Below are 10,793 nucleotides of genomic sequence, written 5' to 3' on the forward strand. Positions count from 1 at the left end.
AAGCTTAAAAACAGATTCAAAAAATCCCAACCCATTACGTTTTATTGAGCTATATTACTTTGATATTTTTTAGTAGTATCATATAAAACCTACCATTACGATTTTATTTTAAATTTTTGCCATAATGCTTAAAACGACATAAGATTTAAAACTTAATAAGGTGTAAACCCAAGCAATACATACATATACATACATTTAGAATGTATATATAAAATATAATACATTAAAAGGTGTAAAAAAACTGCAGAATAACATGTAAAATTATCTGCAAATGAAATACAATACCTGAGAACAGATTATGGGAAATATATTTATTTATTTAAATTATATTAAAACCATTAGGTTGCAATAATGCGTCACGATGAATAAAAAAATAAACAATACACAAAAAATACATAGTAAGAATGAGAATAAAAATAAATAAATAATAAGAACCAAACCAGATATTCGTAGCTGACATTAAATTTATCAATATGGAATATGGATGCGAGTCGGCTAGTGCGGACGTACTGGCCCTAACGGTCATCAAAAAACCGAACCCAACTAGAACCCAAAACTAGAATTCCTTTGAAGAATAGTTTGAAAGTCGATAAATAAAATCTAATAAAATAATTAGTACTACGGGGGGGGGGGGGCTTGGACCGCTCTCCCGGCCATTAAAAGCTGGGAGTCCACCCGTAGGGTTGGACTCGTAGGCAGTAATGCACACAATGGATGCCATGTAGAAAAAATTGAGCACCATTCAGTAGTTTGAAGAAATGCTTAGCGATAGCTCAACGAATCGCATCCCAACACTCCTAAAAAAAGGCACTGTGACACAAGAACAGATAATAACCAAATAATTTAAAAAAATAACCTTTTCTGAACTTTTTCGATTAAGAGTATTTGGCTATTCGGGTACTCCAAATTATAGATTCCGATTTAAGAATGGTGCGAACTAAAGTGTCATAAAGAATACGAATAACTAACAGATTGTTAAATTAAAACGCGTTCCATATAACAAAGCCGAGCATCTTAAAAGATTTTTCACAGAGGTGGTGTACGTATAGAGAGAATCTTTACTTCAGATCTTCAGTGAAAATTTCTCTAGCCAAATTTTGATTGAAGAAAAAGAAAATCAATCTCGTACTATAAGCTAGTCAACGCAACTTTTTTCAGCTGAAACATCATTTTTATCATAGAAAAGACAACATATTTAAAGAATTGTATGTAATGATACCCAAAAAAGATAGTAGTTAAGTGACATATACACATAAACCTCGTTTCTGTTACAAAACACAAAATAAAACTAAAACCACATTATGCTAAAGCTTAAGAACAACAACAAATGAAAAATATGATATCTCTAGGTATGGTAGGTATAGTGCTTCTTCTCGAGAATTATTTCTCGTGAATTTATCGAGAAAAATATCAAATCTAGAATTCTCATTTTAAAAATAAGTTTTATAAAACATTTTTTATTATATAAAATAAAATTTGTACGAATATTTTTAAAATGTTTACAACCACTATCCTTAAGTAAAGGCGGGTTCATGCCTAATATGCATACTTTTTGGAAGGTTTTAATAGGGGTCTGGGAATGACAAAAATTGTTTACAAATTTTTAACACTCGAACTCGCCTTATTTTTGCTAAAGTAATAAAAGAAGACACTCAGATAAAACTAACTTTCCGAAGGTATTTGTGCCAGATGTTTGAAAATATGCAAACTTTCTCGGAAGATCGAAAGTTTTTGAAGGCCCAAATTTTTTTGCGATTTTCTATTACTAGATTGTGCGTAAAAATCTTTGAGTCTTTGGGGGCAAAAAACGTTTAGCAAGCAACGAATGTAAAATACATTCAAGACATTGAATATTGCATAAAATCTAAGTTTTAAATAATATGATTTTTTATTTTTTAGAAAATAATTTTCAATTATTTTTCATTAATTTCTTCGTAATAATAGCCAAATTTTTAGATACAAAATTCCACAGCAAATTTGAGACAAAACTTATTATCGGCGTACATTTTTAAATTTTAAATATAAAGTGAAAGTGAAAGTGGCAATAATATAATAACAACCGTACCTCAAGAACAAAAAAGCAATACTGCTCTGTGTAATTACACGTGCCAGTACATACTCTTACGGCGAACGACCAATCACAAAGCAGAAATTTGAAAGCACGTTATATTCACGCGTTGAACGATTATTGTTTAATAACTTGAATCTAATCAGATTGTAGTAATATTATTAACATATTGTTTAATTTGGAACATATTAAGAAACAAAACTTGAGTTTGTCTTGTCATTAACCCTTCGAGTAGTAAGTTAATTTAAACACATATTAGTAAATACTTGGGAGAAGGTTGATTTTACGTATTTTTTACGTATATTATTTATATTGCATTTATAGTAAAATGTATTTATTTATTTTACTACTTTTATGTATTAGTGTGTTTTAATAATTTATTTCAACACTTTTCTAATATTAAATTTCGTGAATTAATTTTATTTATTATATATTGTTCGGCTTTTGTGGACTTTTTTTTTATAATAATTCATTTTTTGTCATATTCATTTATAAACTATTAAATTTATTGGTATTATTTTTAATACAAATCATTTACAATAAATCAAATTTAAAAAAATATTGTGTAAATATAAGGTTTTTTATTTATTATTTATTCAGTTATATACATATATAAATATACCACCGTACATGTACGGCGATACCTCTCAAAGGGTTTAGTTATCAAGATATTTTACTGTAGAAGCATAAGATTAGTAGTACAGTGTTTTATGTTTGATGTAATATTTAATATTACAAAAAAAAATCTCAAATTCTAATTATTTTTTAAATTAAAATTTTAGATAAAAAAATAAAAATATGTATGTATATATTATAATCATATTTTTGTTATTACTAATAAGTAAATAATATCTGGTTGCAAAACCACGAGTCTTATTTATTGCATGAGTAGTTTGTAGCCCTTGGCTGCCTTTAAAAGATTTCTCCACTCTAGTCTAAGAACGCTATGTATGCTACATTACAGATATTCTACAAAGTTTGAAATACGTTGTATTTTATGTTATATTCAAACAAGGGATGAATCTTGTCAAACGATAGCGAAACCACGCTAGGTTTAACGCGACTGCCAAAATAAACGAAAAAATATGGTTGTTTCCGAGTATGAGTCACAACACGACCGGTCAATCGAATAAATTCAACATGGAGAAAAACACTCGACGGCTTAGCGGAGTTGAAAAATATTTCCGCCAAGGAATAATCCTCGAGTAGCGTAATCCGCCGCAACAACAGCGGCACGCACGAAATATATTCATGCAGAAAGAAAATCTGGTATGCATAAAGAAAAGGGAAAACAATCGTAAAATGAAAAGTGGGAGTCCCGCCGGTCGTAAATCAGAAACGGCGCATATGGGATAGGAGTCAGACCGATGGGCACACAGGTCGTGTTTTGCCTATTTTATGATTCAATCGAGAATTGAAACGAATGACGGAGCGACATTTTTAGGACGGACACTCGAAGGGTTGAACGATTGGTAAGATTTTATGGCGGGTGAAAGATAAAATTAGCCAGAACGTTATTCTAGCGTTGGTGGTAAGACTGATTGGGCTCGTAAAATTAATGGAGATACATGCGTTTAATTTAATTAAACGGGTGCTTATAAGGAATTTAATATCGGTTAATTAGCTTTGAGCTCGAGCGACGCTAATAGCCCATTTGAAAGAGGAGAAATGTTTTCAGTTCGATGGAATACATCGCAAAACAGGGGTTTGTACCTTATAATTAATATAATAATAATAGGAAATATATCGAGCGAGGCGCAGGGAAAGGTTTCGGACACATTTTTGTTGTACTATATAATTCTTCGGCACATGAATTTTTAAGATCACAATCATAAAGGCGTAGGGCGAAACGCGTAATAGCATATACTATTAACCACATATTGTAGGTTAGATCAGCTGTTAAATAATATTACTTTCACATATATATATGATATTACGTGTTATTCCACACCCAACATCTTCGCGCTTTTGGGTTTTCTCATTAGCTAAAAATATTTAAGTAATTAAACCCTCAGATAGACAGCGCTTGTGAGTCTGTGCCGACTGTATTTTTATTAGTCCTTAAAATTACCATTTATAATTTACATTATCCGTTAATTATTATCAAAAAATAAGCTTGAGACTTTTGAGAAAGAAAAGCAATTTATATATCTACAACTCATGTTTTTGAAAAAGTCAGAGAAGTCAAAGACGGTGTGTATTAGTAATCGGCATACATCAGAAAGTTGAATTTTAATACAAAATAATAAATCCAACGTTGTTTTATTAATTATTTATAAAATGTTATGATGATCAAATAAATTTAAAAAAAATAACCTCTTAGCTTTGAAATTTTCCACGCTAAAATAGATATATAAACACAAACAAACAACGCCCGAGTAAAACAATATCGCCGGAAAACACGACGTTACAATGGAGAAACCCTAATTCGGCAAAATAGGACAAATGCGACAACCGCCACTTTTACCTACCAGCTCCCGAAAATACATAGTTGAGGGTCGAAAAATATATACTATATATATATAAGAAAAAATAAGAACCCGCATTACGTCCACCCCTAATTTGTAATGAAAGTCGACGTAAAAAAAGAGAGAAGTTCTACGTACACAGTAGGAGTGGTCGTAACTAGCACTTCCACGAGTCCAAACCCTAAATTGAAAATCAAATCGATTTGCGATTATTATGTTTTAAAAGAACGTTGGAGATTAAGCAGCCGGCGGAGAGAGCGCTCTTAAATCTCATTACGGATTCTTCTTGTGTTTGCATAATGCGGTTAGAGGGTAAAAGAGAGGTCCGGAGAAGAGATGCGCTATCTCGTCAAACAAGAGAGAGCAAAAGGGACGAAACTTCATTAAAACATAGGTGTACACGTCATACACATAGTGTCGTTCGATACTTGTTTCAGAAGAACGCTCTCTTGCTAAGTGCTCTCTGCGTGTCGCTATCCAAAGACAAAATTTTAAAACACGTCACATGTAATTAGACGATTGCAACGTGAAAAACGTGTCACGTCGTAATAATAACGTAATGGTCCGAGTGTTAATTTAGGCAAATTAAATTAGCCAAAATAACACAAAGGTCTGGTGTGGACGTAATTGGCGTAATGACGTTATTATGTTATTAATAAATTAAACAATGCCATTAACATTTTAAAGCTAATGTTTTGAGCAATTTACTGAAATTGATTAGGTGTAACTTAGCAAATTAAATCGGTTTTTGTATAAAAATATTATTATTTTAATATCGTTTGATTACATTTTAAATGTTACTCAATTGGAACTTAGTTAACCGATAAAAAGTTGCAGAAAATGCTATATATTATTCATAGGTTTTGAATGCATCTAGTAATAGATACACGTTTCGTGTTTTTTGACCAGTTGCCTCAAATATATCAAATTCTGAACTTGTTATTTATTATTTTTGACTTTTCGATCTCAAGTTTCTCAACTAGTTTTCTAAGATGATTGAGGAAACGTTTCTTGTATTTTTAACAATATGTATGTAAAATAAATATTAAGTTTATTTTGTACAAAAAAATAAATGTTAATTAAAAAATAGTGCTCGCTTTTTGTTGTTAATTTAATCATACAATTTAAGTAGGAAATGAGAGTATATGTTGGTTTTTATGCGTGGATAAAATGCCCTTAAAAGTATAATATTTAGATAGTTTAATCTGTTGAAAATAAAATGGAACACTTTTAAAATGACTCCTGGTACTACAAGTATAAACTATTTTTAAATCACAATAGTTTGAAATTTGTGTAATAATAATGTTTTTCTCGAGCTTCTAGGAAACGGGCTTTAATAGATTCCAAGTAGAGAGTGAATAATGGTAGTAGTTCAGTGTTGACGGAAGTGATAAAATACTTATATACTTAAAGGAATAAAGAGAAATCCCACTCCCTTCCAATTTTCGATCCTTTGACCAATGCTGATGATTCGGGGCAGAACCAGACTTTGTTTTTAACTATATTACTTAATACAGATCGTATCAGACTCGTTGGCGTGTGTAGCAGCGTAGCTGTAAGTTTGAGATCTAGAATAGGGGTGGAGAACGTCCGGCTCACGGGCCGTATAAGGCCCACACTATAATTAAGCCCGGCCCTGCAGGCGACTCAAACTTGGAAAAACAGTTATTAATACCACCTAGCACCGCACACTTGATCGAAAAAATATGTTTTACACATTAGGAGTGTGTTAATGTTTTAAATATAAGTATCCAAATGACCCATTTTAATCATATCAACATGAATTTTTTTCTAAGAATAGACTTAGTAAAAATCACGTTGTTAGCCTACTTAATCTGCCGTTTTGCTTGAAAATAGCAGTTATGATTTTTTAAATTTAAACCATCTTGAAGTAAGAGATGGAAATTAGAATAAATCTTAAATGGCAAAAAATGTATTTTTGTCATTTATGTGAGCTTTTGAGGACAATACCGTAATTTTAATGATATCGCGGCTATATACATCAAAAGAAATTGTAGCTCGTTGAAAAACTTTAGAGAAAAAAGTAGAGATAAAAATAAATTTAAATTAAATGTAAAATGATTTTTAACATTATTTTTTCATTGATGTAGGATTTGGGGATTGCAATAATACCGGTATTACATAAAGAGAAAGCAATAAATACAATTTTTTTTATATTTTCGAATATTTCGTGTTTCAATTAATAAGAAGCATTTATACAATCTTCCTCGCATTCAGGTACTTCTAAAAATACTTTTTACGCTGATCCTTTATTGTATTAGTTTGAATACCAATAAAAATTAATATTATGACTGTGTACAAAAAAATGTTTGTCTTATTTATAACTTCACTTTCATTCATTCATTACATTGGCAAAAAAAAATTCGGGCGGCAATTTTTTTTTTCTGGAGTAATAAATCTAAGAAAACATAATATTTGACAAAAATTCGACCGCTTCTGAATGCCACTTAAGTTTTTATACCAGGGACCAGAGCACTACTAGGCAATTAATTGCAATAAATTATATTCCTATATTACTCATATAAACAGTAACGATTATCCGAAAGAACCTTATTAGAAAGGATTGTAAATATGTTTATTCAAAATACGACATTTTTTTATGTAATTAATGATCGTGATATTTATGTGGATTTTAATTATTGCACATTTAATATTTATTTTAGAATATCTTAATACTAATTTTTGAAATAATTATCTTTATTTTGTATTTATTCTCCACTTCTGCTTTCAAGCAATATTTAGACAACGTCGTTTTCATAGTTTTAAACCATGTATACAGTAGACCCCAATAACACGGTAAATTTGGGACGTGCTATTTGAATGCCCCTTACTTTATGTGTGAGCGAGCCAAAGGGAGGATATCTCACCACACGCACCTGATTCGTACGTACGTATTGCAAAAAAATGTATGAGTATTTTCTAGTCCCACAGCTACACCCACCCAAATAGCATGTCCGCAATTTACCGTGTTATTGGGGGGTCTACTGTATATATAGTTTTTAACAAATAAAATGTACTGATTTAGAAAAAAAAATACTGGTATTTTATTTTGTAATACCGGTATTACAGAGCTGGATTTTTGGCCTAATACCGGTATTAGTGGTATATAAAAAATAAATAAAAAATGTAATTTAAAATAAAGAGATCAAAAATAAATATTGAAATAATATAAAAATTTAAATAAAAAACTTTTATAAACAGAAATCTGCCTAGTTATTGCGACCATTGCCGGGCGTTTTTTTTTTTTTAAAGTAAGGCTTAACTGTTTTCTATGTAATTGATTCGGAAATATGAATAGATATAAAATTCCTTAGTAAATTCGAGACACGTATCTATTAGTTTTATGACCCTTTTAACACTATTTCGCAACTAATTTCAACGATTATGGATGGTCCCGACACAAATTTAAAAATTCAACAAACTAATAATATATTGTTATAAATTTTAATCAACAGTTGTCCACTGATTTTCCGTTAAAATTAAGTGATTTAAGCATTGCGATTTTCATTATATTGTACTGAACTACATTTGTACACCCGTATTCTAATAATAAAATCATTTAATATAATATCAATTGTTACTAGATATTCAAAATGCTTATAGCTAGCAAACCCTAAACGCTATAAAAATCCCAATGATTTTGGATTATAGTACTAGTAATACTATGTAATATGTTATACAATATTACGTCTTGCCTTTCAGAGTTAAATGGATATTTCAAATGATATTGAAGCATTAACACAATTCTAGTTATAGAAAGCCGCGTAAATTTTACGATATCGGAGCTCACCGTACGAGAGTTTTTACTGCTTTATCAAAAAATCAGTCTAAATTGAAGCACTAAAGTGGATTTTAAAGATAAGTAGAATATATCGTTATCAGTCAAAGATTTTATACCCTACAAATTACATTGACAGTATATCTCTTTCGCCATTCAATGTTGTTTACAAAATATATCCAATGCCTTCTGGTTTAGTGGCTCCGCTATAACACAATTAGCATCAATAAGAAAAAAAGTAATTTTAGCTGTATTTATTTATATATTATGATTCCTGGAAGATCATGATTTATGTCTAAATATATTTTCATTGTATCAAAAATAGCCCAAAGCCTGACATTGAATTATTTATCAATTAATCCCATTAGTCGATCAAAACAAACTAGGAGAAAATTGCGACGAAAATATATATATATAGCTTGATCTTTCGGTAAACAAGTTTATTATGTTATGACTATTTCGGTACAAATCTTGATGGTTTTCTCGGATTAAATTATTAATTCGTTTCCTATCAGTATAAAACAATGAGAACGATATTATTCAAAAGCTCGCACATGAGCTACCGAGAGGAAATTAATGGAACCAAAACCTATTATGCTAATGCCAACATATGCACTATCACTGAACAGGCTGCGATTTCCGTTATTGTCTACGAGGCTTTGTTGTGTAGTAATTTCACTCTGCAACCGCAACACATAACCAACGTGCGCTTCAATGATATTACATTATATGGAATAGATATTTTTAGTAAAGGTTTGCTAGGCACTGGATTTTTTTATCATATCCAAAACGAACCATTGTTGAATATTCACCACATTCGCACAGAGAGGCGAAACCGCGCGCAGGTGAAAATTGCACGAAGCGGAACCTGGAGTGATCTCAATTGCAGACTAGTGCGCATTGTTAATTGTAACAAACCGACGAACGTCGCGAGGCGCCTTTTCATTGCGGAAACTACGAAAACTAGGCCGCTTTTAACACTCGACAGTACTTTAGAGACCGTTGTAAGTAGAGAGATGTAGGAAGAGAGAGAGAGAGTGCGCGTTTGAAGGCGTAGCGATTTTCCACCCTCTCGGCTGGGCAACGAATGAAAATCTGATGTGTCGTAATCTCTGGCATAAATCTCGTTTCAATTGAATAGAAACTCTCAGAGCATAGAAGTCACGATACCACCAGCAGTTGTATGAAATACGAACAGGCATTCTAGTAGCAAATTTATTATTTTTGAGACCATTAAACACAAGACCAGTCTTTTAGAGCATGAATAGTCTATGTACATATCTAGTATCAAAAGATGCTGTTTATCACATAATACAATACGAATTTTAAAGAAGAGGTGGCCAAACAGACTATAGTTTTTTTTTAAATCCAACTAGCACACTTTAAAAATAAACAGTGGGTTATGCAATTTAAAAAAGTAAGAACAATATATGTTATAAGAGCAGATAGTATGTTATTATATATAAATTAGCAACATAAATGTAGAAATCTATAAATTATGTACAATCGCTTTTTGTCGAATATGACGTTAGCTTTTAGCGAGTTTCTTTTTCGTTGTATTATACGTAATATTTTATATCTATTTCGCTAGAGTGCCTATTTTATGATATAATTTTAAGTGAGTGTAATTTTTATATTTGCGTTTCGTATGCCAAAGAACAAAATGTCCAGCGATGGGAAAAACGCAACGTGAATTCCATTATTTAAACTGTGAATAAAAAAGAGCTTCATAAATTCGATCTACGAATGCGTTATTTGACTTTATAGTTATGTTAAGTTCTTGATGGTGTACAATTAATTACAGATGCAGTGAAATAGTATTTTATTAGAAATGTAAATTGTGTCGCAGGCGCTCTATAAACGTACTACGCATCGCTGAGAGCTTTTAAGTCGTAAAAATGTATGTATTCCTTTTTTGCGAAGTTCTGCTACGGTTTATAGACAAAATAGTAAAATACTATATTGACCAAATAAAAAGTAAACTATCTTGGGTTAAAATTTTAAAAGCGATTTTTCGGGATTTTTATGCAGTGTTGTGCTTCACACAAACAGACGAAGGAAGAGGTACTAAAAATATTAGTGATAGTCAGGCCTGCCGAAAAAGGGGGGGGGGGCAAATTCCCGGGGCCCGACTCTGGAAAAATTCATAGCAAGAATTATTCACGAAAAAAGTAAAAACAGACCTCAAATAATGAATCTTAACCAAACTAGTTATTTTAGATGTATGTATTTCAGGTATAAGTTCCTTTAGCCCTTTTTTACACATACAAGAAATAAAAGCAGCGGAACATTTCCTTCAAAAGCATCCACTTTCTAGGAAGTACTTCGACAATAAGCATTATTATTTTAAGCGACAGATTGTATTTTTTTATGAAGCTCTGTTTGTATTAAAATTTCTTTGCAAATTATTGCTTTTTTTAACTTTTGGAGGAAATATTCAACGAATGTAAATTAGTAA

General features: G+C 31.1%; 1 protein-coding gene across 3 annotated transcripts in view; it reads right to left on the reverse strand.

Annotated features, from left to right (window-relative positions):
- Khc-73 (Kinesin heavy chain 73) overlaps positions 1-10,793 on the reverse strand; it is a 135,283-nt gene that overhangs the window by 31,719 nt on the left and 92,771 nt on the right. The gene's annotated exons all lie outside the window — the stretch shown is intronic.

The sequence above is a fragment of the Plectrocnemia conspersa genome, unplaced genomic scaffold (genome assembly GCF_051122295.1).
Source record: "Plectrocnemia conspersa isolate PC_06_02 unplaced genomic scaffold, ASM5112229v1 ptg000002l, whole genome shotgun sequence".
Lineage (NCBI taxonomy): Eukaryota > Metazoa > Arthropoda > Insecta > Trichoptera > Polycentropodidae > Plectrocnemia > Plectrocnemia conspersa.